This window comes from Stenella coeruleoalba (genome assembly GCF_951394435.1).
Source record: "Stenella coeruleoalba genome assembly, chromosome: 21".
Lineage (NCBI taxonomy): Eukaryota > Metazoa > Chordata > Mammalia > Artiodactyla > Delphinidae > Stenella > Stenella coeruleoalba.
The window spans coordinates 18,359,677-18,385,982 of NC_137167.1; the positions used below are offsets into that span (position 1 = coordinate 18,359,677).

A 26,306-nucleotide genomic window follows, 5' to 3' on the forward strand; every position below is an offset into this window, starting at 1 on the left:
TTTGGGTTTTGTTTGTTCTTCTTTCTCTAGTTCCTTTAGGTGTAACGTTAGATTATTTGAGATTTTTCTTGTTTCTTAAGGTAGGCTTGTATAGCTATAAACTTGCCTCTTAGAACTGCTTTTGCTGCATCCCATAGGTTTTGGATCATTGTGTTTTCATTGTCATTTGTCTCTAGGCATTTTTTTATTTCCTCTTTGATTTCTTCAGTGATGTCTTGGTTATATAGTAACGTATTGTTTAGCCTCCATGTATTTGTGTTTTTTACGTTTTTTCCCTGTAATTGATTTCTTATCTCATAGCATTGAGGTCAATAAAGATACTTGATATGATTCCAGTTTTCTTAAATTTACCGAGGCTTGATTTATGACACAAGATGTGATCTATCCTGGAGAATGTTTTGTTTGCACTTGAGAAGAAAGTGTAATCTGCTGTTTTGGGAAGGAATATTATATAATTATCAATTAAACCTATCTGGTTTATTGTGTCATTTAAAACTTCTGTTTCCTTATTTATTTCCTGTTTGGATGATCTTTCCATAGGTGTCAGTGAGGTGTTGAAGTCCCGCATTATTATTGTGTTACTGTCGATTTCCTCTTTTATAGCTGTTAGCAGTTGCCTTATGAACTGAGCTGCTCCTATGTTAGGTGCATATATATTTATAATTGTTAAATCTTCTTCTTATATTGATCCCTTGATCATTGTCCTTCCATGTCTCTTGTAACATTCTTTATTTTAAAGTCTATTTTATCTGATATGAGTATTGCTACTCCAGCTTTCTTTTGACTTCCGTTTGCATGGAGTATCTTTTTCCATCCCCTCACTTTCAGTCTGTATGTGTCCCTATGTCTGAAGTGGGTCTCTTGTAGGCAGCATATATATGGGTCTTGTTTTTGTATCCATTCAGCAAGCCTTTCACTTTTGGTTGTTGCATTTAATCCATTCACGTTTAAGGTAATTATCGATATGTATGTTCCTGTGACCAGCTTCTTAATTGTTTTGGGTTTGTTTTTGTAGTTCCTTTTCTTCTCTTGTGTTTCCCACTTACAGAAGTTCCTTTAGCATTTATTGTAGAGCTGGTTTGGTGGTGCTGAATTCTCTTATCTTTTGTCTGTAAAGCTTTTGATTTCTCCATCGAATCTGAATCAGATCCTTGCCGGGTAAGTACTCTTGGTTGTAGGTTCTTCCCTTTCATCACTTTAAGTATATCATGCCACTTCCTTCTGGCTTGTAGAGTTTCTGCTGAGAAATGAGCTGTTAACCTTATGGGAGTTCCCTTGTATGTTATTTGTCATTTTTCTCTTGCTGCTTTCAATAATATTTTTTGTCTTTAATTTTTGCCAATTTGATTACTTTTGCCAATTAATTGCCAATTATTTGATGTGTCTCAGCGTGTTTCTCCTTGGATTTATCCTGTATGGGGCTCTCTGTGCTTCCTGGACTTGGGTGGCTATTTACTTTCCCATGTTAGGGAAGTTTTCGACTATAATCTCTTCAAATATTTTTTCAGGTTCTTTCTCTCTCTCTTCTCCTTCTGGGACCTCTATAATGCGAATGTTGTTGCATTTAATGCTGTCCCAGAGGTCTCTTAGACTGTCCTCATTTCTTTTCATTCTTTTTTCTTTACTCTGTTCTGCAGCAGTGAATTCCACCATTCTGTCTTCCAGGTCACTTATCCGTACTTCTGCCTCAGTAATTCTGCTATTGATTCCTTCTAATGTAGTTTTCATTTCAGTTATTGTATTGTTCATCTCTCTCTGTTTGTTCTTTAATTCTTCTAGGTCTTTGTTAAACATTTCTTGCATCTTCTCAATCTTTGCCTCCATTGTTTTTCTGAGGCCATGGATCATCTTCACTCTCATTATTCTGAATTCTTTTTCTGGAAGTTTGCCTATCTCCACTTCATTTAGTTGTTTTTCTGGGGTTTGATCTTGTTCCTTCATCTGGTACATAGCCCTCTGTCTTTTCATCTTGTTTATCTTTCTGTGAATGAGGTTTTTGTTCCACAGGCTACAGGATTATAGTTCTTGCTTCTGCTGTCTGCCCTCTGGTAGATGAAGCTCTCTGAGAAGTTTGTGGAAGTTTCCTGATGGGAGCGACTGGTAGTGGGTAGAGCTGGCTGTTCCTCTGGGGGTCAGAGCTCAGTAAAACTTTAATCTGCTTATATCTTGATGGGTGGGGCTGGGTTCCCTCCCTGTTGACTGTTTGGCCTGAGGCAACCCAACACTGGAGCCTACCCGGGCTGTTTGTTGGGGCCAATGGCAGACTCTTGGAGGGCTCACGCCAAGGAGTATTTCCCAGAACTTCTGCTGCCAGTGTCCTTGTCCTCACATTGAGACACAGCCACCCACCGCCTCTGCGGGAGACCCTCCAACACTAGCAGGTAGGTCTCGTTCAGTCTCCTGTGGGGTCACTGCTCCTTCCCCTGGTTCCCGATGAACACATTACTTTGTGCCCTCCAAGAGTGGAGTCTCTGTTTTCCCCAGTCCTGTCGAAGTCCTGCAATCAAATCCCACTAGCCTTCAAAGTCTGATTCTCTAGGAATTCCTCCTCCTGCTGCTGGACCCCCACGTTTGGAAGCCTGACGTAGGGCTCAGAACCTTCACTCCAGTGGGTGGACTTCTGTGGTATATGTGTTCTTCAGTTCATGAGTTACCCACTCAGCAGTTATGCAATTTGATTTTATTGTGATTGCACCCCTCCTACTGTCTCATTATGGCTTCTCCTTTGTCTTTGGATGTGGGGTATATTTTTTGGTGAGTTCCAGTGTCTTCCTTTCGATGATTGTTCAGCAATTAGTTGTGGTTCCAGTGTTCTCACAAGAGGGAGAGCACGTCCTTCTACTCCGCCATCTTGAACCAAACTCCTCTCTTCTTTTCTAATATACACATTGAATGCTATAAATTTCCCATAAACACTATTTTTTCTGTGTCCCACAAATTTTGATGCTGTCATTTCATTTTCATTTAGTTCAAAATGTTTTATTTCTCCTGAGATTTCTTCTTTGACCCATGTATTATTTAGAAGTGTGTTTTTTCACCTCCAACTATTTTGAGCTTTTCCAGTTAACATTTTATTATTGACTTCTAGTTTAATTCCATTGTGGTCTAAGAGCAGACATTGTTAAGATTTCTATTTTTTTAAATTTGTCTAGTTATGTTTTATGACCCACAATGTGGTCTATCTCAGTGAGTGTTTCACGTGAGCTTGAGAAGAATATGTATTCTTCTGATGTTGCACGAAATAATCTATAAACTATGTCCAGTGAGTTATGGTGTTGTTGAGTTCAACTATGTCTTTACTGATTTTCTGCTTGCTGAATCTGTCCCTTTCCGATAAAGGGGTGTTGGCATCCAACTATAATAGTGGATTCATCTATTATTTCTCTTGCAGTTCTATCAACTTTTGCCTCACATAGTTTGATGCTCTGTTGTTAAGTATATACACATTAAGGGTCATTATGTCTTCTTAGAGAATTAACCCCTCCATCCTTATGTAATGACCTTCTTTGTCCCTGATAACTTTCCTTACTTTGAAATCTGTCCTGTCTGATATTAATATAGTTACTCCTGCTTTCTTTTGGTTAGCATTAGCATGGTATATTTTTTCCATCCATCCATTAACTTTTTAAATCTATGTATGTCTTTATATTTAAAATGGGTTTCCTATAGACAACATACTGTTGGATTTTGCTTTTTGATCCACTACGACAATCTCTGTCTTTTAATTGGTGCATTTAGACCAATGTTCAAAATGTTCAAAAGATTTGAATTAATATCTACCATACCTATTACTGTTTTCTATGAATTGACCTTGTTGTGTGTTCCTGTTTTTGTCTTCCATTCTTTTCCTGCCTTTTACGGTTTAGTCGAACATTTTTTTATTACAGTTTCCTATAATTTTTTAGTTTACAGTTTACTTCTTTTGTTAGTTTTTTAAATGGTTGCCCTAGAGTTTATCATATACATTTACAGCTTATCAATAACACTATACCACTTTACAGGTTGTATCTTATAATTTTAAAAGATCCTAATTTTTCCCTCCTTCCCTGTATATATAAGCATGCATAATTGAAACACTGTTGCTATTAGTATTTAGCTATTAGAACAACTTAAAATAGAAAAACAAAAGTGTTTATTTTTGCTTAAATCTTCAGTGATCTTTCTTTCTTTATGTAGATCTGAGTTTCTGATCCATATTATTTTCCTCTCTCTGAAGAACTTTTAATATTAAGTGCAAGACAGGTCTACTGGCAACAAATTTCCTAGTATTTATTAAACCAGGATTCTTCCTGTATCCTGTAAGTTTTATGGGATTAAATATATGGATAAAGCGTGCCTGCATGGTTATAATTTGTCACTTCCATACCCATCATTTTTTGAGAGCTGTACCCACCTAATGAATCTAGAATGTGATATGTGGGATTTGGAGACCAGGTAGTAATATGTTTTTGTGGGAGAAAAATGGCTACTCTGCTTTTTCATTTGCTATAGACTTTGAATTTTTGGATAAACTGCAGGCAGAAATAGAGAGACAAAGTAAATTTCTACCTACTTGATGTTGGTGTAGCATTGCGGACCTACCAATTTCACTTTCATTCTACTGGCATTGGGGTTAATGGAAATTTCCCTAGATACCATTTGAAACAGGAAGCCTGTCTTCAGTTCTCAGCAAACAGTCTCTTTGGCAGTGGCTTCTTGACCTTAAGTCTGTTTATCTTATTACAAGACAACGTTGTGCTGCCCCTTTGAAATCATCTTCTAATAAAGAAACTAAGCACTACAACCAGCTCACAATGGTAAAACACAAATCAGTTTCATTTAACAGCAGTGTTGTTGAAATTGGTAAATTCCCGGGGAGAAAGGAATCTTTTGTCCCCTTCAAGATTCTTTTTCTTATTTTGATTAATACCTTACCTAAATATCCAGAATACGGGCAGAAGCGAGGACATCCAAGAAGCGTTGTTTAAATGCCAGTCGATAAGGAACTTCTATTAATTATGTTTAGGTTACCATTCTGCCATTTTCAGGACTCAACGCAAGCAGAATTGACTGAAATGGTCCTCTAAGTCCAGTCCAAATATCTCAAATGATGAAGGATCTTGTAGGGATATGGATAAGGTGATGCTAATCTAAGGATGGATTCTGTGAACATGACTCCAAAGAGCTGATCAGGGAATTAAAAACTACCCAGCTATCAAGCAGAAGGGTGCTGACAACTGGTGGTTGCAGAACTTCAGAAAGGCAGGTTATTATCAACATGGATGAGGGGTTTCACTAAGCACAGGGAACTGGGTAACCAAAGTGGAGACTGGGAACTGAGACCAGAACGAGAAGGGCTCCAGCACAATCCTGATTCCAAGATCTTCAAAGAGTAATTAATCTGGGATCAAGATCATCCCAGACTGAAGGTTTAGCCTCTATTTTATTTAGAGTTTTTTTTTTTACATCGTTATTGGAGTATAATTGCTTTACAATGGTGTGTTAGTTTCTGCTTTATAACAAAGTGAATTAGTTATACATATACATATACATATGTTCCCATATCTCTTCCCTCTTGGGAATTTAGAGGAATATGGATGTCAGCAGACAGAATATTAATGAGCACCCTCATCTTTTAACTTTTAACCACCTTTACTGAGTGACTACAAAATACACCTTCAAATTCTTGCATTGAAGTTCTATCTAGTACTTAATTTCTAATACATTGCTTTTTTTTGATATAGTAAATTTTGTTTTGCTTTCTAAAGTCCCCTCATACTTGCAGACTCTTTCATTTCAGTTTTGTAGCCGGACTTTAATTTCTTTAGTCAAAGATTTTGGCAGCTATAAATGCAAGAACAGCTCAAAGAAACCTGTCTTCCATAAAGGCCTAAGAAAAATAAAGAGAATATGATAGGAGACCTGGGGCGGTAGGGGGCAGAGCGAGTGTCTTTACAGCAGAGATGCAAGTTTCTGCCAAATAGGGAAAAGGGAGGGCTTTCAATCTCTGTATCTGAGTCTAGAGCACTACGCCAAGGCAGTGCCTGTGAGGTATCCAGCCTCAGAGAGACGCTGTTCTCCACTGGAATCCAGGAGCTGTTCTCTAACTAGTAGAACTCATGAACTCTGTTGTCAAAATCGTTTCGCACTAACAGATTTATCTCCTTCTTTACCTCTGTTCAGCATTCATATTCCCAGGGGAAGTCTGGCTGATTCAGTAGAGACCACATTCTCATCAATGGCTGAGACTGGAAGGAGGGTGTAATGGTAGACATTTCCACTAATGCTCACTGCATCTCCATGCCTGGCTCATCACTTGACATATAGCTAGTGCTCAAAAAATGATTGTTGAATTTAAATATTCTAAACGACCAATTTCTTTTGATTGAAGTCACATGTTGGTAAACAGTTAAACTGTTCTTGAGACCCTATATGTCTGTTCTTTCAAATTCTTTTCAATTTCTTCTATACATCTGTTTTTGTTAGAAACCTATGTTTGAACAATTATTATTTCTATTCCTTCTATAGTCTCTAAAGTTAGCTAGTTATGTTTTCCTCTGAAATGTCTTCTTCCCTCTCTTGGTCATGCTTGAGTGTACTTGTCAGTCCTTCATGTTGTGTACTGCTTAGGAATTCCTGTCTCACCAGAAACAGTACCTGAATGAAACTGTATCTGAGCTTGACCACAAATCAATTCCTTTCCTCTTATTCTTGCTAACTTAAATATCAATCCATGTCAAAACAATATCCAGGACTCATTCATTAATATGTAATTGTTATTTTATATGACTTTAAGCATAGAAACATCCTCTTGGTTCACTAACTCATCCCTTTGTCAGTCATGTGGCCAGATGTCAAATAAACTAACTCCATGACAGTGTATCTGCTCTTTTTTTTTTTTAACACTTTGAAGACCAATCCAGTTCAACTAAATCATTAGCCTATTGCATGTCATCTAGATCATTATCCAACTAAAAAGTATTTTGGGGAACAGTATGTATTCTAAAGTAGCAGTGATTGGAAGCACTATGTTATATGCTGAAAAATTCTACATGAGTGGTTGGCTGTTAAACAAAAAGCCGGAACATGGGCAGAGTACAAATACAGCAAACCTATATATGAGATTCAGGCTTGATGAGCTACTTACTTCCAGACACTAATAAATTATTTTCTAAATCCAACTCCCTACTGAAAAAAAAGAGAGCTCCTTGGATAAATGGCTGATTTGGAGACTAGAACAGAGAATATACCAAAATACAAGATGAGCATGGACTGCCTTGTGATACCAAAAAGAAAGGAATACTTACTTACTTAATTAATTAATAAGATAAAAGAAGGATGAGGCATGTCAAAGTGACACAGTTGCCAATCTCCCAATGGCTAAACCTGGAACAATTTGAGCACTGAAAGAAATAACAATAATATCAGATTATAACACAAAGAATAAGAACTTATGAGCCTCTAATAATAAGATAAAAGAGTAAATGAATAACTAAATAAATGAAAAGAGACAACTCTTATGGAAAATTCCAATTAATAAGTACAGAAGGTATGCAGGAAATAGAAAACCCACCATTAGAAAATCACAGAATAATTTCTGCATGCAAGAACTCCCCTTATCTGCCTAAAGATGGATCCTCCAAAAGGAACTCAAACGTCATAAATCCCTTCCCAGGAGTTTCACCAACCAGGGAAGTTTGATTCATCGCAAACTAGGAGGCTAAAAGTTGATACCACATCCAGACAAATTTGTCACAAACTATCATACCTCCCATCTATTCTTCTAAGGGCCCTTTCATCTTTCCTAAAAATCATTTACTCTCGGGCTTCCCTGGTGGCGCAGTGGTTGAGAATCTGCCTGCTAATGCAGGGGACACGGGTTCGAGCTCTGGTCTGGGAAGATCCCACATGCTGCGGAGCAACTAGGCCCGTGAGCCACAACTACTGAGCCTGCGCGTCTGGAGCTTGTGCTCCGCAACAAGAGAGGTCACGATAGTGAGAGGCCCGCGCACTGCGATGAAGAGTGGCCCCTGCTTGCCACAACTAGAGAAAGCCCTTGCACTGAAACGAAGACCCAACACAGCAAAAATAAATAAATAAATTACTAAAACTCCTACCCCCAACATCTAAAAAAAAAAAGCGCGACCAGCAAAAAAAAAAAAAAAAAAAAAAAATCATTTACTCTCTCTTAAGTTGCCTACAACCCTCCTCATCTGCCCTATTAAGATGGTATATAAGCTCTCAAATTTTATTTATTTGGGTATTCATATTTTTCCTGTGCCTCTCCTTATATAATATTGCAAAGTAATAAATTTTAATATCTTTTCTTTGTTAATCTGCCTGTTGTCAATTTATTTCATAGACACAGCTATCAAACCTAGGAAGGGAAAGGGAAAGTCTTTCCTCTCCTACACTGCACACCCCTATTAAAAGACAAAGATTTTCAGAATGGCTCTTAATAAGACCCAATCTGAGCTGTTTACAAGAAATACACCATAAATGTAAGGACACAGATAGCTTCAAAAAAAAGTATGGAAAAGGAAGTACCATGAAAACATTAACCAAACACTGACGTGGCTATAATAATTTCAAACAAAATAGATTTTAAGACAAAAAGTATTAAAGAAAGTGAAATTTCATAATGGTTAAAGCGTCAACTCAACAGGAAGAAATAACAATCCTGAATTTGTAAGTACCTAATAACATGGCTTCAAAATACTCGGTATCAAAAGCTGAGGGACCCAAGAGGAGAAACTGACAAATTCTTAATCAGAGTTGGAGGTTTCAACACACCTCTGTCAGTAAGTAATAGAACAATCAAATAAAAATCAATAAGATTATAATGAATTTAAACATTATTTACCAACCCCATCTAATACGTGTTTAGAACACTACACCCAACATTCTTTTAAACAAACTTAAGTGTACATGGAACATTTAGAAAAGAAAAGGAAGAGAAGAAGGAGGAGGAGAAAAAAGAAAGGAAGAGGGAAGGAAGGGAGGGAGGGAGGAAAAGAAAAAAAAGAAAGAGCACAGAAGTCATATTATTAAAAATATTAACTTTATCACTGACAAAACTAGATTGTAGAACATAGCTTGACCTGTGGTCAAAAGCAAGCTTCTAAATAATTTGTCCCCACAGAGTACATGGGCAACGGCATGCTGTCTCCTTTAAGAAAAAGAGCTGCCTCAACAAGCTTATGGTAGGAAGTAGTAAAGAATATTGGATACTGTAGACAGGCTGCTCCAAAGTGAAAAAAGAAGAGTCTATGCCATGTATGTGCAGACCAAACCCTTTTCCTAATTTCAAATTGTTCAGTGAAGTATGGACCCTACTTCCTAAAGCCTACAAACAGAAGTTCCTATTTTAGGGTAACAGATAAAAACTCATGGAAAACAAGAAGATGTTTACTAATAACTACAAGGAAGAACTGACAATATCTCACTTGAAGCATCAGCATTTTTCAGCTCCTCCACAATTCAAAGAGGTAATCATTAGAGCTAAGAGAGGTTCTGTTAAAACCTTGCAATGCTGTAGTATGTTTGCTGGGTTAAGAAGCACAAACACCAAAACTCCCTTAAGCCGTAAATCTAAAAGAGGATTCCACCAACTCAGGAGCAGAGCAAACAGGTCGAGTGTAATCTACAAATTTTTCTTGATACCTCAACAGAAAACTTTGAGCCAGTTAAAAATCTTTCCCCTCTCAAAGGAATTTAAGTATTTATATTCAAAATAAACTATAAAAAGGAGGCATAGAGCAGATTTATGAAAATGTCTTCACATAAAATAAGAAATTTAAAGAAATGTTAGCTTTCTCTCCTTCAATAAGATACAAAAGACATGTTGTCCATGAGACAGGAGCAGAAAAACATGTATAGGAATAAAACATCTATTAAAACGGGTACAAATAGCAGTTAAACTTACATTCTAGGCATAAGGTACTTTTATAGTGATTTATGAACTCAATTCTCTCAACAGCTGCATGAAATAGATACTACTCCTCCTAGTTTTGCAGATGTAGAAAGTGAAGAACAGACGATTTAGGTAACTTGTCCAAGACTATACAAAAGTGAGTTCACAGAACTAGGATTCAAACCCAGAGATTCTGGCTCCAGAAGCCAAACACCTAACACCAGAGCACTTGGATATGGTTCCCAATTTGGCTACTGCGAATAGTGCTGCTATGAAGGCTCGTGTCCAAGAATCTGCCTGTGTCCATTTTTCAGTTCTTTTGGGTACATACTTAGGAGTGGAATTGTTGGGTCACATGGGAATTCCGTGTTTAACTTTCTGAGGAACTGCTCTTTTCCTTTCTTTAAGAGCCACCCTTTTCCATTCCTTCCTCCTCAGGGACTAATCCAACGATCCCAGTAGAAAATATAGAAGATTTTGGATTTCTAAGAAACTAAAACGTCCAAAGCAAAATTAAAACCCCCTTTAGAGTTAGATTAGAACTGAAACTCCATAAAATTAAGGAAGTACTAATACTCTCTCAGTTTTGTTCAGTGTTTACTAAATGCCAAACATTGCTCTACTTACTTTCACTTATTTATGTATGTAATCTTCACAATAGTACTACAAGGTACGTATTACTATTATCCTCATTTCACAGTTAAGGAATCAAAGCAACACAGAAGATAAATAATTTGCCAAAGAATACACAGCTAGTAAATGGGAAAATTTGTATCAAAGCAGGTTTATATCCCAGGTCTAAGGATCAATATATACCCACCATGTTTTATGATTCAAGTAAAATGTAAATATTATTGAATTTCTGGAATTTGGCAGGTGAGAATTCCTCTTATTATTATAAATTGGGTTTACTTAATTTCCTCAAAGTATTATTTCAAAGTTGAATTATAATCTTACCTTTCTATTAATAATTTTTACATGCTTTTGACCTATAAGTCACAGTCTCAAGAAAATGTATTCTTCTGTTCTGTTATAGAACAGAAGAATATATTTACAAATTAAATATTCTTTAAAATCAAACTATTCTATGTTTTCCTAAGTGGAGGGAAGGTTCATGGTTGTAACACTAATTTCCACTCTTACTGAATTCAAGCTAAACAAGGTAGAGATGATCACTCATTGTTTTTAGTATGAGAAATATTGTTTTCTGACTTTTCTAAGAATTTTTACTTGCTTTTTAGCAAAATAAATTATTGAATGAATAATTGATGACCAAACTTCTTGCGATTTAGAATCCATTTTTCAGTAGACAAAAGTTTCAGTGAGTATATTGTTAAAGGTATTTTCCATCCAAATCACTCTCAGACCCACAAGGATATGCTCAGCTTTTTTGGGGGGGGGGTGTTGGGGGGAGAGGGGGTATTTCATTATTTTCTTTTTTAATTTGAGACTGTGATTATTGAGAAATCCCAACAAATTCCCCATTTGTAGAAAAGTAGATAAGTTAGATGGAGATTCTCTTAGATGGAAATTGTTTGGATATGAAAAATTGCTGACGTTTATCATGGAATAATCATCCCCAGAAAGATGGATCCAAGAATACCATCTAGTGTTTTCCAGGCAAAGCCACTTTTGAAAACAAGCCCAACTGTTCTTATCTAAAGACAGCTTCCTGAAGAATTTGTGTTTAATCTCACATTGTTTATTGTTTCAGAAAATGATTTGCATTTTTATCAAAGTAGAGTTAAGAAACGAGCATTCATTCAATGTCTGCTTGTGAATAAAAAGTATGTATTTCAAAACGGAACAAAGATTTGCAGAAAGCAGAACTAAATGAAAACAATGTAGTTTGACTCAGAATGTCTAGATTTGTTCCTGTTTAGCTTTATTTCTGTCAGACAGAATATTTGAATGAATCTCAAATATTGTATAGGTCTCTGGGAAACAAAGGATGCATTTGATCACAGAAATCGTATGTTGTTTTATTCCTAATTAATTTAATCTTTTGTTAAGAATTTTATCCCCCTTTTCAGGAAGGGGATGAGATTTTACTTACAATTAACTGCTATAATATTCTGAAATAATCTTATAGCTTCTCTCTGAATAATTGATTATTCACATGAAGAATTCTTCCAACCCACATCCCACTGTTTGCTGCTGAAGAGTACTGTGGTCACGTGGAGACATGAAATTATCTCCTTTAATGGCTATAGGAATGACAGCATAGCTCACAACTGAAGGGAGTTGTGTCAAATCCTCCCTCAAACATCATGTAAATTTTCAATTATTAATAAATGTTACACATTCTTCACATTCTTTTTGACATTTAATTTATGTCAAAAAATCTTTGGAAATCTTGAACAGAAATTTTGTGTTTGTTTGCTTTATGCGCTGGGTTCCATTTCCACTAAAGTTCCATTAACAGGAGGCAAACTGCTGAATGGCTTTGGAAGTAGATTTGTGAAAGCTAACTTTTCAACTGAGAGAAATCTCCCTGGGGATATCACAAAGACACAGAAACTTTAATAGCATTTTGTTTTTCTCAGCACATCTCCAGATTTTTAACGTGTCTGAATTTAATGCACTAGAAACAAGCATATGCTGTCTTAACTAAAATCTCCTCTTGTATCTAAAAAAAATCTACCACAAAAATACTAGCTATTGATATGTTTATATATAAGGAGAAAAAAACCAAAATAATAAACAAGACACAATCACAGCACAATCTGCAAAAGCAGAAGGCTATTGCTCCTTTACGGGAAATCACATCTAATGGATATTTCTGAGCATGTATTTTTTTTCATCTTCGTTTGCCTCTGCAGATCAAATTCTACCATCATACAGCGTGCATACAAATGAAATATAATATTTCTGAATTTATCTTTACCAGCTAATGCTTTATCCAAATGCTGTAAGATAAATGTTACAATCCATTTGTAAAAATGGATCACTCAGGGAAAAGTTACTTTAAATCATCTCATAATCTAAAATTTCAGTAACAATAATTATGAATGGTCAGTAATAATAACTCTTCCTGGAAATGATGTTAAGACTTTTTGTCTACCCAATCAACTCACTACATCAATGTATATAAATTATACATTCTCTGAAAGTTCCTATAATACAGGTTTAAAAAGTGTAAAATTTCAGGTTTTCTTTTCATTGCAGCTAGACTTTAAGTGAATTACCAAAATGGGGTATTATTTGGGCACCAATATAAATCAGCACACACAAATAACATATTTAATTTGCTATGCCATTTAATATTAGAGAAATCAAATTTAGCCTTTGAGGAAAAAAACTTGCTATTATTTTTAATTCATCCATTTTCTTGCTGCAGAAATTAAAGTTTCTGCTTTCAGACATATATTAATTGAATTCCAGCTACACAGTATGTACTATGTCAGATACTTTTAAATGACAGAAAATGTGACAATATAAAAATATTCCCCTTCTCAAGTAACTCACAATCTTTTGAGGGTGACTATATAGCCACATACAACATAAGACAGATTTGACGTACTATATTATAAGAGCCACATAAACTTTTGATGCAAGATACCAGACTGGGCAAATATGAGCTCCTGTCCTTCTCAATTTTCACTTTAAATAAAAACAGTGGTATATTCATACAATGGAATACTACACAGAAGTAAAAATGAAAACTATTGATATATACAACAGCACAGGTGAGTCTTACAGGCATTGTGTTGATTAAAAGGAGCCAGTTACAAAAAGTCATGTAACTTATGATTCCATTTATACAAAGTTCAAGAAGAGATGAAACTGGTCTATAGCGGTAGAAGTCAGAAATGTGGCTAGAACACTTCAAATGTGGAAAGGTATTTTAATTAATTTAAATTTCATTAGCCACATGTGACTAGCAGCTACTGTATTGAACAGTACAGGGAGACAAGATAAATCTGAGGATATCTAGAATATACAGAGAAAAGATAAAAATATAAAATATATGAGAGAAACAAGACTCATGAAGGATGTAGTCAGTATTTTCAGCATTTATCTAATGGGAGTTAGATAAAGTAAAAGGGAATGAATGAATAAAAGGAAGCAAAGCATAAAATATACCAGAGTAGACAAAAAGACACTGGTCATCAGACAAAAAGGGTCCAACACTTTAATAAAAGTGATTAATAAAAATGGGTTCATATCCTTATCTGTTTTTTGTTTTGTTTTTTAATTTTCAGAGTGCCAACACTACACAAAAGTACCTAAAGCTACCAAAAAGAGAAATCAGATTAACTACAATGGAATGAAAATAAGACCACTATCATACTTCTCTGCTGTAACACTTGCTCTCAGACTACAAAGCAACAATGAATTTAAAACAACTGAGGGAAAATAAAGAACCAAGCAAAAACTTGACTTTGAGTTCCAAATTCTATATACCCAGACACATTATAAATCAATGATGGGGCACAATAAAGAAATTTACAGACAAAAAAGAATTTAAAGTTTACCTCCCATGAAGTCCTTTTGAAACAATAGTTCAAGATATATTTCAACAAACTTTTCAAGCAATTCGAAAGAAAGAGGGTAAGCAGCTAGTCTGCAAACTATCTCATTATCATGTCTGGAGGACACTCTTGAGAGTGAAAGGAGGCAGGTGATCTGGTCCAATTGCATTGTAGACATGTAAATAAGAGACTTCTGTTAAACAAGCTAATAGTTATTATTAGGAGGAGAATCCTTATCTCAGGAATGCTTTGAGTGAGAAGTTCCTATTTAAAATTGCTTATGAACATAGAATCCATGGATTTACAAGGCATGGTTACCTCGAAAATATGAACATATATTCATAGGCAAAGAATGCATTTCTGTTGACTTATCTTTAATTTCACTGGCTTTTTCCTGAGCTGTGTCAAGTCTACTGGTGAGCCCGTCAGGGGCAGTTTTCATATCTGTTATCAAAGCTTCATTTCTAGCATTTTCATGTGTCTCTTCCTTATTGTTTGTATTTATCTGCTAAAATATCCTATATGTCTTTTCATTAGAACCTTTAACATATTAACCAGTTATTTTCAATTCCCTGTCCAATAATTCCAACATCCGGGGTATCTCTGAGTCTTCCTAGAATTAACTTTGTCTCTTGACAGTGACGGTTTTTTCCCCTCGATTTTGTGTGTGTGTGTGTGTGTGTGTGTGTGTGTGTGTTCTACTTTTTTATTGATTTCCAGATACAGTGTGCAGAATGGTGGAGATGGGTGTAAGCAGTATTTATGCCTGGGGATGAGCACATATTTTCTTCTGTTAGACCATTATTGTGGGAGGTTGAGTAAACCTACTCAGGAATTGAGCTCAGTTTGGATTTTGTTATTGCAATGGTTCACTACTCTCTTTAAAGTTCTGTTTGTTCTTAGGTTGGGAGTGGCTTGCTGGTGGGTTTTCCTCAATGTTTCTGCTCCACTTTAAGTTTTAGGGCTTTCCTGTGCACCTGCATCTTAAAGAGGATATCTCGACACTTCTCCCCCAGGAACAGTCTGCTGGTTCTGTTTCTTGGAGCTTGAGGTATTGTGGTTGTGAGCTGGGGATGGGGTTCTCTATTGTCCTGATTCAGCATCAGTTTAAGCGGCCCTTGTGTCCTGAGTCTTAAAGTTTATGTTTTCTCAGTGACCTTGCCCCGAACTCAGTGACAGGAAAACTAATGGGCTAGGCTCTTCTGAGAACAGTTTTCTGCGCCTACCCTATAGATAAAGGTTTTTTGTTTGTTTTTAATTCTACCCTTCTCCCACCTGCCATGGAGACATCTCCTTGTACTGGGGCAACTGCTATTACCCCTAGTATCTTATGACACTTTTTCTTAGGTGAGAGGAGACCAGGAGAGGCTTTATGCCTTTCCCACAGTGGTGGCTGCACCTCTTCTCCAGGGCTCTGACTTACCAATGACTAAACTATCTACTACCTTCCCTGCCAGCAATGGTTTTTTTATCGGTACACAGTGAGAAGGTCTGTGGAGAAAAGCCAACAAGGGAGTGTCTGTGGCTTCCAGGGCCTCGACTCCTACTACTCATCCTTTGGAAATTCATTAAAAAATCATAGCTGAATTCTTCTTTCCCACTTGGATGGTAGTCCTGTCTTCTGCCCGTGCTCTCACACAGGTGAATGCATGCTCATTTCCCACCTCTCCTCAGGGGCACCTGACTTTCCTCAGATTCCAAGCTACTTGGTTTTCCTGCAACATCAGTCCTCTATTGGGTCAGAGAAAAGTTATGATTTTTTAGACTCATATGGCTTTTTCTTGCCATAGGCTACAGGTGTACTCTTTTAAAATTTTTACATCTTAGGAGAATTCAATGCCCTGGAATTTTTTTAGGGTGCATCATCCTCTTTAAATCTACGTCTAAGTTTCCTGATATGTCCATACAAGAAACTATACAGGTGTGTTCTTTACTATTCAGTCATTTAGGGCCCATGCCTGACCATACGGCGGAGCCTTTGATCAAAGCACAACAGTCTATGAATATCCCAACACTCCCTTGAGCCTAACCCTCCATTGCTAAATAGATGCACCGCTACCCTTGTGCAAATTTGCACTTACCTCACTCATCAATGTTTTACAAAACAGCAATGTGCCCTTCAGTCTGAATCCTCAGTCTAGAAACTCCTTTCAATGGACCAGGAAAACAACTTTTCCCCAGCTAGAAGAGAGAATCATAAGATTCAGACCACATAGTGTGCTTGTAGGGCTTTATTTTTGGTTCTACATTCAGTGAAGCAACTGCTAACATAAGCTTTCTAGTCTTTCTGAGCCCCAGCCCCCCTTAGCATTCTTCTAATGTATACCATTTCCACTTTGTGCGCGAGCTTTGCTGTGCTGTACTCTCCCTATTTGAATGTCTCTTTGATATTGCTCAAGGCATTATCTGTATTTGTATTCTCAAACTTTTCTGACGATCCTCAGGGGTAGGAATGATTTCAGCCAGTACTCAGTAGCAATCTCACTCTCCTCTCTTAAATGGTATATAACGTAAACTCAGTTTTTGAGCCATACCATAAGAGAAGTTCACTGAATAGCATTATTCAGTTTCTGAAAATCCCTTCAATCTGCATATGCACTAGTTATAGACACTTCAAATATTATCTGAGAAGACAGATCATAAGTACCTAGTAAAAATGTCTGTTCCACCACCCTCGATATATCTGTAGCACTTGTTTCTGCTAAAGCCGCACTCAAATTCAGATTTCTTCCTGGTGAATTTATAGATTGGGCCAATAGGATTGATGTATAAATATGACTCCACTAAAACCCAAATAGTCCGGCTAGTTCCTAAGCTTCTCATCTGTTGTCTGTGAATGGGAATGCTAATAATTTATTTCTCACAGTAGTAGGACTACCTCTGGTTGCTCCAGGTCATGTAATTCTTAGGAATTTCATAGGTTGGGCTGGACCTTAAGTCTTAGCTGGTTTATCAGCCAACCCCTGTTTTTCATCTGGGTGACTCTGATCTTTAATTCATTCCGATCTTCTTTCTGTAGATAGGTGATTATTATGAGATCATCGCACAGACTGATTTTTAACTCCAAGCCCCTCACAAGAATATGGAAATATGCTAGCAAATTTAAGAATTCTTGTCTCAGTGCAATGGATGAATACTGACTGACATTCCACGAGAGTATATATTGTGACTGGCTAGATTCCCAAATTGGAATGGCCATAATGGCGTACCATCACCCTTGATCTGCACTTCCTTTATAGTCTTTACAATATCAGTTACAACTGAAGCGATCAAAAACACAACCTCACTTAATCCTTGGTACTCCAGGAACCATTTGTTTTATGCACTGGCCAGACAAGACTTTTTTAAAGGGGGTTAAGGGGGCTCAAAACTCCCATTTTGACCATTTCCTTAATCAGAACAACAATCTCTTGTTGCCTTCATGGGATTCTGTATTTACTCTATACCACCAAAGAGGTCTTCAGCCACATTTTCCAGCTGAAATTTTACCCCTAACCTTATTTCTTATGCCTTTTGGAGGCTTATCTCTCTCCCCGCCATAGGGATTCCTAGATAGTTATCTCCCATATCTAGTGACCCTAAGAAGTTTGTGCATCACCACTAGGCCACTTCATCCAAACCACTGCAAAATGCCTAAGACTCTTTATGTGACACGGCTTGGGATGTTTCAGTTTTAAGAACCTTTTTTCTTTTAATTCTTAGAAATTTACCTTTTTTTTTTCTCTCTCTCTCAAAAACTCTTATTATCTATATATTTGGACTTATTCTATTTTCCATATTTCTCAGCTGTTCTATCACATTTGTTTCTTTCTAGAAAAATAAGTACTTCTATACTATCTTACAATTGAATTCACTCTTCAGCTATATCCATTTCTTATTCAATCCATGTATTATTCTTATTTCAACTATTAACTTTTTCATACCTAGTATTTCTACTTGATTATTTTTTCATCACATCTTGTTCTTGTTCCATACTGAAATATCTTCCCCTGTTCCTGTTTGCACATTTATTATGTTTATTTCAAATTCTGACTCATTAATTTTAATACTTTTGCTAATATGTTGACCAATTTATAGTTTTTAATTTTAAAACATTATATTCCTAGAGTTTTTTTTAAAGAAAGTATATCATTATTCTGGCTTTTATTATTATTATTATTAAATTTGGCTTATCCCTGAAGGTTACCTGTTAATATGATTGAGGAAGGGCAGCAGAAAGAGCCTTGATCAGTGCTCTGAGGTCTACTGTAGATGAAGAGGTGAGTCATTACCATAAGCCAGAATTAATCACTCTCATTTGGTTTCACCACACCAAGCAGCTCTTCAGGTCCATGCTCTACTTTCAAACACCAAAGAAAAGGTAGTCTCCCTAGATTGTCATTCATCAGCTCTGGAAGTTTGGAGAGAAATGGCTGAAAGAGATAAATTCAAAGCTGGTCAGTTCTCATAGGTTTCCCAACTCTTCACCCTATCAGGTTTTGCTCTGCCTTGATTTTATCCCTGAGAACACTTCCGGGGGGGGGTGTGGGCCGATCGACGTCATGGCTTTCAGAGGTTTGGATGACCATTGTCTAATTCTGCAACAAGAAGGAAGGCAAGGTGGGGAGGGCCACAAGGACACTATTTAAACTGCCCTTTCCTGATTTATGCCTTAGCAGCTAAGCCAAAAGCCCTTTGCTGCAGTCTACAGTCATCTACCTGCCTTGCCACACTCCAATTCTAAGTAGCCATCTTTTTTTTCTAGGTATTTCTCACACTTTTATGAATCCATATTGCATTTCCCTCTATAGTTTCCCTAGAGTTGATCTGCGGGAGAGAGGTAGCCATTTGTGCTAATTTTCAGTCTTGGCATAAATTGGAAACTTTCTCCTACAAGCGGGTTAATGAACAGGAAACAGAAGACATCACTGTAACAGATTCAAAGCAGAGTACAGAATAGTCTTCTGAGATGTATAAGATCAGGATTCTGGAAGGAATCTCAAGCATCTTCTAATTCTACATTGACTGCCCTGATGGAATACATTTAAGCTGTTATTTCATTTAACAATATGCTCTCAAGTGAATAGTCTAGCTAGTTTAAAGTGTTGAAAAAATTGAAAGTTTTGTAGTTTAAATTAATTTAAAATTTGATTTAATACTTGACTTAAAATGATAAATTCTAATAATTAATGAAAAATTTTTATTTAAATACAAGTAAACTTAAAACTAGATATAGACTGCAATGTTCTAAGAAAGATAACTGAATTCCTATTTTGAGCTGGGTTCATATATATTGAAAATTTGTGTTATAGTTGCCTGAATCCACTATGCCAACAAAATATCTGACTTTCCCAGCTAGTCACTTATACCTCCCTGGAAATTTCTCAGAAGAGAAAGTTAATAGTGAGGTGATGGAGGAAATGCTGTCATGTATTCATAGATGGGAAATAGTTTTCCCTCTCTCAAGTCATACTATACCTACAGCAGATTTTGAAGTTATACCTATTTTAATAATTTTACAATATTGAGTTGCCTGAGTCAGAAAGGTCATAGGAATTCCCAAGTAAGGCCCTCTATTCCCAATGATAACCATTTTACTCCTACCCTAAATTCCCAAATATTTAAGGCACAGAGCCAGTGGCATAACTGTGCATATTTAACATCCAGACTGGGTCATTTATATATATATATATATATATATATATATATATATATATATATAAAACTTTACTTATTTTTAGCTGCATTGGGTCTTCGCTGCTGTGCGCAGGCTTTCTCTAGTTGTGGCAAGCAGGGGCTACTCTTCATTGTGGTGCCCGCGGGCTTCTCATTGTGGTGGCTCCTCTTGTTGCAGAGCACGGGCTTCAGAGCACAGGCTCAGTAGTTGTGACGTGCGGGCTTCGTTGCTCCATGGCATGTGGGATCTGCCTGGACCAGGGCTCGAACCCGTGACCCCTGCATTGGCAGGCAGATTCTTAACCACTGCGCCACAGGGAAGCCCCAGACTGGATCATTCTTAACAGACTCTTCTGTAAAACACAAGTAATGGCAGTAATATCAGGAAATGAAACTATACAGGAAATGTTAATAACATTACAAATTTCAAAAGTGATAAAGACATTGTTTCAATCATCTCCTCTTTTTATTTTTTAGAATGTTTCTTTGGATCCTTTGATTCAAATTCCTTTATGAGAGTCAAAATAATTATGAATCAGTTGCTGGCTCTCGTAAATAATACAAAAAATCCCTTAGTTGTTTTTCAAGTAGTTTTTCTCTTCCTATTCTATTTCTTCATCTATATTTGTATTAGCACTTGTAAAGGAGCCTAATGTATTTATGATTGAGTGTATGTGTTTATTAGAAATTATGAAAATAGGATAATACATTCAGTATCTGTTCACTCAGAGTAAGCCTAAAGTGGAAGAGATAAAGAATGCCATTAGCCAAATAGAAACTGTCTTAAAGATATAATATCCAAGGGAATGACGATGGCAGCATAATATGAAACTCTAAATCTTTAGTGACCTGATTAGGTGAAAGGGCTTGAATCCATAGTGGTATGCATCACGATAAAATAATGCAAATTACAGAAGAAAAAACAGAGAGTTACATCAGAAAATTGCTGAAATTATTTCTGTTTAAACATCTTTTTTCAGAGAGGTGTAATTTATCATGAAGTGAATGGAATAACATTTGACAAGAAGAACTGCTGGGAATAGATTAGGTTAAATTGCTGTGTTACAGTAGTTCACGTTCTTGAATTGGCTACAAGTTTCTTTGCTAAATTCAAGCCATGTGCTATTTCCTATACCGCTTAGCCTGTAAAATTTAGGTGTTGACTAAAAATGCAGTAATGAAAAGAAATTTTTAAAATTGGCATTACTTTATGTGATAAAATTATTTCTAGAAATTAATATATTATACATTCAAATTGGCTGTATTTATTCTAGTTGACCCTAATATTCTATTATTGTGCTACTTGCAGAGAATGTAAAGGTTCAATGTGAATGTAAACATAAAGAAATCCTATAAAGGACCGTCTGGCTTTGGTGATCCGTTATTAAACAGGAACATCTCTGGGGCTACTGGCCTTGAACAATCAATCACAATAGAGCCGCTCCACAACCACTGAATAGCCATTAATTATGAATCATTATGTCTATACTATCGCTTGACCACCTTCTAGGTTGCCTCTTTACCAGGTGACTTGACTTAGCCAATGAACGACAGTAGAGGTGGCACGAGTCACTTCCACGCAGAATGTGGAAGAGGCTACTCATGTTTTTTCTCCCTCTCTGGTCCCTCTGCCATAAGAGCAGCACCAACCCATAAGAAGCTGCACATCAGCCTGGATTCTGGACTCAAGATATTGAAGATATTCAGTGCCGGCAGATCTTTAATAGACATTTACTATGAGCCAGAAAACTCTGTTGACCTATTTCCAGTTTGCAGGTACTGCAGCATAACTAAGCCTTAGATGAATAATCAAATGTATACTTAAAAGACTAGAAAAAAGTACATCAAAATGTTGGCAGTAACTATGTCCGATATTTTGAAAAGGTAGGATCATCAGGAATCTTTTCACTTTTTGTATTTCTGCATTTAACCAACAATATCTATTTAAATATTGGAATCAAAATAGCCCTTTGTAAATACTATGAAGCCAAATACGTTTAATATGTTCGTACCTTGATGTTCTAATTCCAGCCCATTATGGGCATCTAGAAATCTATTGTGAGAAACAATACATCTATTCTTCCTATACAGACAGAATGAATTACATAATTTCAACCCTCAAAACTCTGGAAGTATAGACCTAACTATTGGTGTCAGAGTGGCCAAAAAAAAAAAAAAAAAAAAAGAATGCCACAAACCCTAAGCCCTTAATTCCAATTCAGTGTGCCACAAATATTTCATAGTCTGAATCAAGATGGTTGGTGGCTGGTAACAGGTATTATGATGCTAGTAATTCCTTCTGTAAAGTAAGTTATTTGCTGGCACTTAAACTTTACCAACCGATTTTTAGGGGGTATCTTACTCCAGAGTACCATCTGAACTAACCAGACGAGCCCCATAGCAGTTGCAGCCAGGAAACACGTTTCTGGCTCAGTCCACTGATCTCCCCAACTGCATTTCTATTCCTTAAAACTGCTTTGTTCTTCAGCCCCTAGAAATAGGAGCCTGCTTCTCACTGGTCCAGTTCTCTCAAGATCACACCAGAAACAGCCTAACTGGCTTTGATTCTTTTACTCCTAAGTTTAACAATTTTTTTTTTTTTGGTATTGAATTCCTTTGTTTTTACTAGTAAAGGTTAGAAACTCAAAAACAAAAGGACAAAAAGCATTTAATGAATTTTATAAGGATTAATGAATACCATGTCTCAAATAAGTGATACATATCTAAATATTTAACACTTTTCCATTTTGCTAATTTCTCTCTTTATTGGAGTGAGATCATCAATCATAACACTATTCTTTAAGAAACCTATCAATACCCAGACATTCTTCCCAAGAAAAACTGATTTAAGCAAAGATTTTAATATTATGGTTGCTTATAAAACATTATTTGCTAACTTTAATAATTAAAAGTAAGATGAACAGACTAAATTGCTATTTCCAAAGTAAAAATGTTGCAATAATTAAAAATTATGTTCTTAAAAGTAGTTTTAAGAACATAATGCTCATGAATAATGTTAAGCGAAAAATTATATTTGCAAATTATATAAAATTTGCATATTTTTCTCTTATTAATCTTTTTTCAGCTTAGTCTCCAAGGCCCAGTGGCAGATCTTAGGAGGGTAAAGGAAAACTAGTTTTTCCTTCTCTACACTACCTGTATTGACACCTAAGTGATCACACCAGTTCCACGGCTTTCAGTACAATTTATATTTATGATGACACTTATATTTGTGTATTTCTAAACTTGGCTCTCCTTTGAGACATAGACACATATATCAAACTATTTTATATCTGTATTTGAATATTTAGTAAACATAACAATCTTGATTCTCCTCACTTACGCAGTTTTCCTCATCTTAAGAGGTAGCAGTCTGTATCAGTTTCCTATTGCTGCTGTGTCAAAATAATCATAAACAGTGGCTTAAAACAATACGAGCTTCTTATAGTTCTGGAATGGGTTTCACTGGGCTAAAGTCAAGGTGTCAACAGGGCTACATCCTTTCTAGAAGAAAGTGAAACTGTTCCCTTGCATTTTCCAGCTTCTAGAAGCCTCCTACATGCCTTTTCTCTTGGCCTTTTCCTCCATACTCAAAGTCAGCATCATGGCAGCTTCAAATATCTCTGACTCTGACCCTCTTTCATCTTTTATGGACCCTTGTGATTACATCAGGGCCACCTAGGTAATCCAGGATGATATCTCCATCTCAAGATCCTTAACTTAATCACATGTTAAAGTCTCTCTTGCTGTGCACGGTATTGTATTTACAGATTCCAGGGATTAGGACGTGGACATCTTTGAGGGTCATTATTCTGTCTGTCACATACTCCATATCACATACGCCACCATTTATTTCTTCAAGTCTAATTCTGGGCATCATATTCTCAACAATTTGTTCTTTCCACAATGTTTGTGATAATAACTTTACTGAATAAGGTTTCAATATAAAAAGGCCTACCTCTGAGCTCTCCACTTCCTTTCATTGATCTATTTTTTCTTGTTCTTATACTAAATTCTACTTTTCTCCCTATTCGTATGACTTTATATTTTAACAACTTTAGGCCAAGTTACTCCTTTTGAACTTCTTTCATAGTTGCCTTAATTACACATAGAATTTCACTCTTCCTGATAAAGTTTAGAAGTTTATAGTTTCCACAAAAAGTATCCAGCTGGGATTTTTATTAAGTGGCTTTTAATTGATAAGATTAATTTGGAGAAAATTCTCTCTATATAGATCCATTAAGAGGGCTCCAAAATTTTCTCTATAGAAGTATATGTAATATTTGTTATTTCTTAGCTACTTATATAGGTTTTGTTGATACTGTGAATGACACCCTACTATGTAATATATTTTGTGGTTGGTTACTGCAGTGAATAATGTTGATATTTATAGACTGATTTGTAGTAAATATCTTATTTAGGACTATTTCATGGCTGTTGTAGGTGACACAGGCAAATAATTTGATAGTCTTTTTATTATCCAGTTTTGGAATCCAATGTAAATTTATAAAACGAGTTGGGCAGTTTTCTCTCTTTTGCAATTTAATGGAATAACCCTTAAAATATAGAAAATATATATTGTTATGAGCTAATTGTGTTCCCCCAAAATTCATATAGCAAAGCCCTAATCTCTAATATGACTTTATTTGGAGATGGAATCTTCAAAGAGGTAATTAAGATTGAGTGAGGCACTAACATGAGAGAACTAGTGTCCCTATAGGAGAGACCCCGTGTGTGAGTGTGTGTGTGTGCATGTGTGTGCACACAGAAAAGGCCATGGGAGGACACAAAGAGAAGACTGTCCACCTGCAAGCCAAGGAGAGAAGCCTGAGGGGGAAAACAAACCTGTTAATACCTCCATCTTGCACTTCTGGCCTTCAGAATTGTGAGAAATAAATTTTGGTTGATTAAGCCACCCAGTCTGTGAAATTTTTTATGGCAGCCTGAGCAGACTAATAGAGGTATTCCCTAAATATTTGGTAGAAAATTGGGGGTATTATATATTTGCCTAAAAATCCACTTATTTCGACTGGAGTTTCAACAGTTTCTAGAAATACATCTATCACACAAGAATTTCACTGGTTATCTATTTGTTCATAGCAAAATTTTACTACTTTTATCTCTATTTCTATCTCTGGTAATTTCCCCTAATTCTGCATTGCTCTGTCCTCTTCCTGAAACACACTTCCCTCAGATGTCCACTTGACTCACTTCCTCACTTCAGTCAAGTGTTTACTCAAATGTACTCCCTCATCGTGGCCTTCCTAGACCATCTATTTAGAACTGCAACTGTCAGCTGGCACTCGCTCCCCTTCCCTGCACTCATCATCCTCTAATATACTGCAGAGTTTTTTTTACTTTGAACTTTGTTTCTGCCCACTCTAGTTGAAGTTCTGTAAAGGTATGGAGTTTGGCCTGTTGTTTTTTTTCTACTGCTACGTACCTACTACATAGAAGAGTGCCTGGCACAGTGTAAAGGCTCGGTAACTAATTGTTTGAATAAATAAATGAAAAAGTGAATCCTCCAATTTGTTTATTTGCATATTTTCTCTTACTTTCCTTAACTAGTCAACCGGTAAGTGTGTCCATTTTATGCATCTTTCAAGGAACCAGCATTTAGGATTTTTTACTCACTTTTTAAAATTGTTCTTCCCTAATGATTGATTTTTCATCTCTGCCTGTTTGGTAGGGAGAGGGTTCTATTTCTCCCTCCTTCCACACAAATCTAAGTTAAACACAATGACTTACTATTCCAAGCCTTTTGTTTTCATTGCCATCTATTATAGAGGAAGGAAAAATATCTTTTTCTATTATCATAGATTCTCTTTTCTTAGTCCTGTGTGTTAGACTGACAAGAGAAAGATTAAAAAGAGAAAAACAAACAAGTTTATTAACATGTGCACACACACCCATGGGACCACTCCATAATGAGTAACTCCAACAGGTGGTAAGAACTTGGGCTTATTTAAGCATCTTAACAAAAGAACAATAAAATTTCAGACAAGTAGCAAGACAAAGGAAAAGGACTTTGATCTACTAGGGGAAGCAAACTGCAGGAAAGAAAATATATGTGGAAAGTAATGGTAGTTACAGGCTAGTTTAGCAAGGTTTGTTACATAGAGTCTTCTGATGCTATCTCAAGGCTAATGATGGTTTGGAATTTTCTCCAGTAGAGGGAGGGAGCGGGACACCTGATAAAAAGGGGAAAGGGATACCTTTACAAATTTGTATCCTGCTTTTAGGCAAATAGGGGAGGACAGAGGTTTTTTTTTTTTATATTTGCT

General features: G+C 36.3%; 1 protein-coding gene across 2 annotated transcripts in view; it reads right to left on the minus strand.

Moving 5' to 3' along the window:
* Nucleotides 1-25,855, minus strand: part of MSR1 (macrophage scavenger receptor 1) — a 457,630-nt gene extending 431,775 nt beyond the window's left edge. The window contains exons 1-3 of one of the 2 annotated variants that reach the window (XM_079908915.1): nucleotides 25,771-25,855; nucleotides 18,554-18,779; nucleotides 16,449-16,548 (exon numbers count right to left, since the gene is read on the minus strand). The gene's annotated coding sequence lies outside the window, so the exon portion shown is untranslated. Of the gene's footprint in view, nucleotides 1-16,448; nucleotides 16,549-18,553; nucleotides 18,780-20,077; nucleotides 20,843-25,770 lie in introns of those variants that run through there. The other variant, XM_079908914.1, reaches the window with a different exon arrangement.
* Between the last annotated feature and the right edge of the window lie 451 nt (nucleotides 25,856-26,306).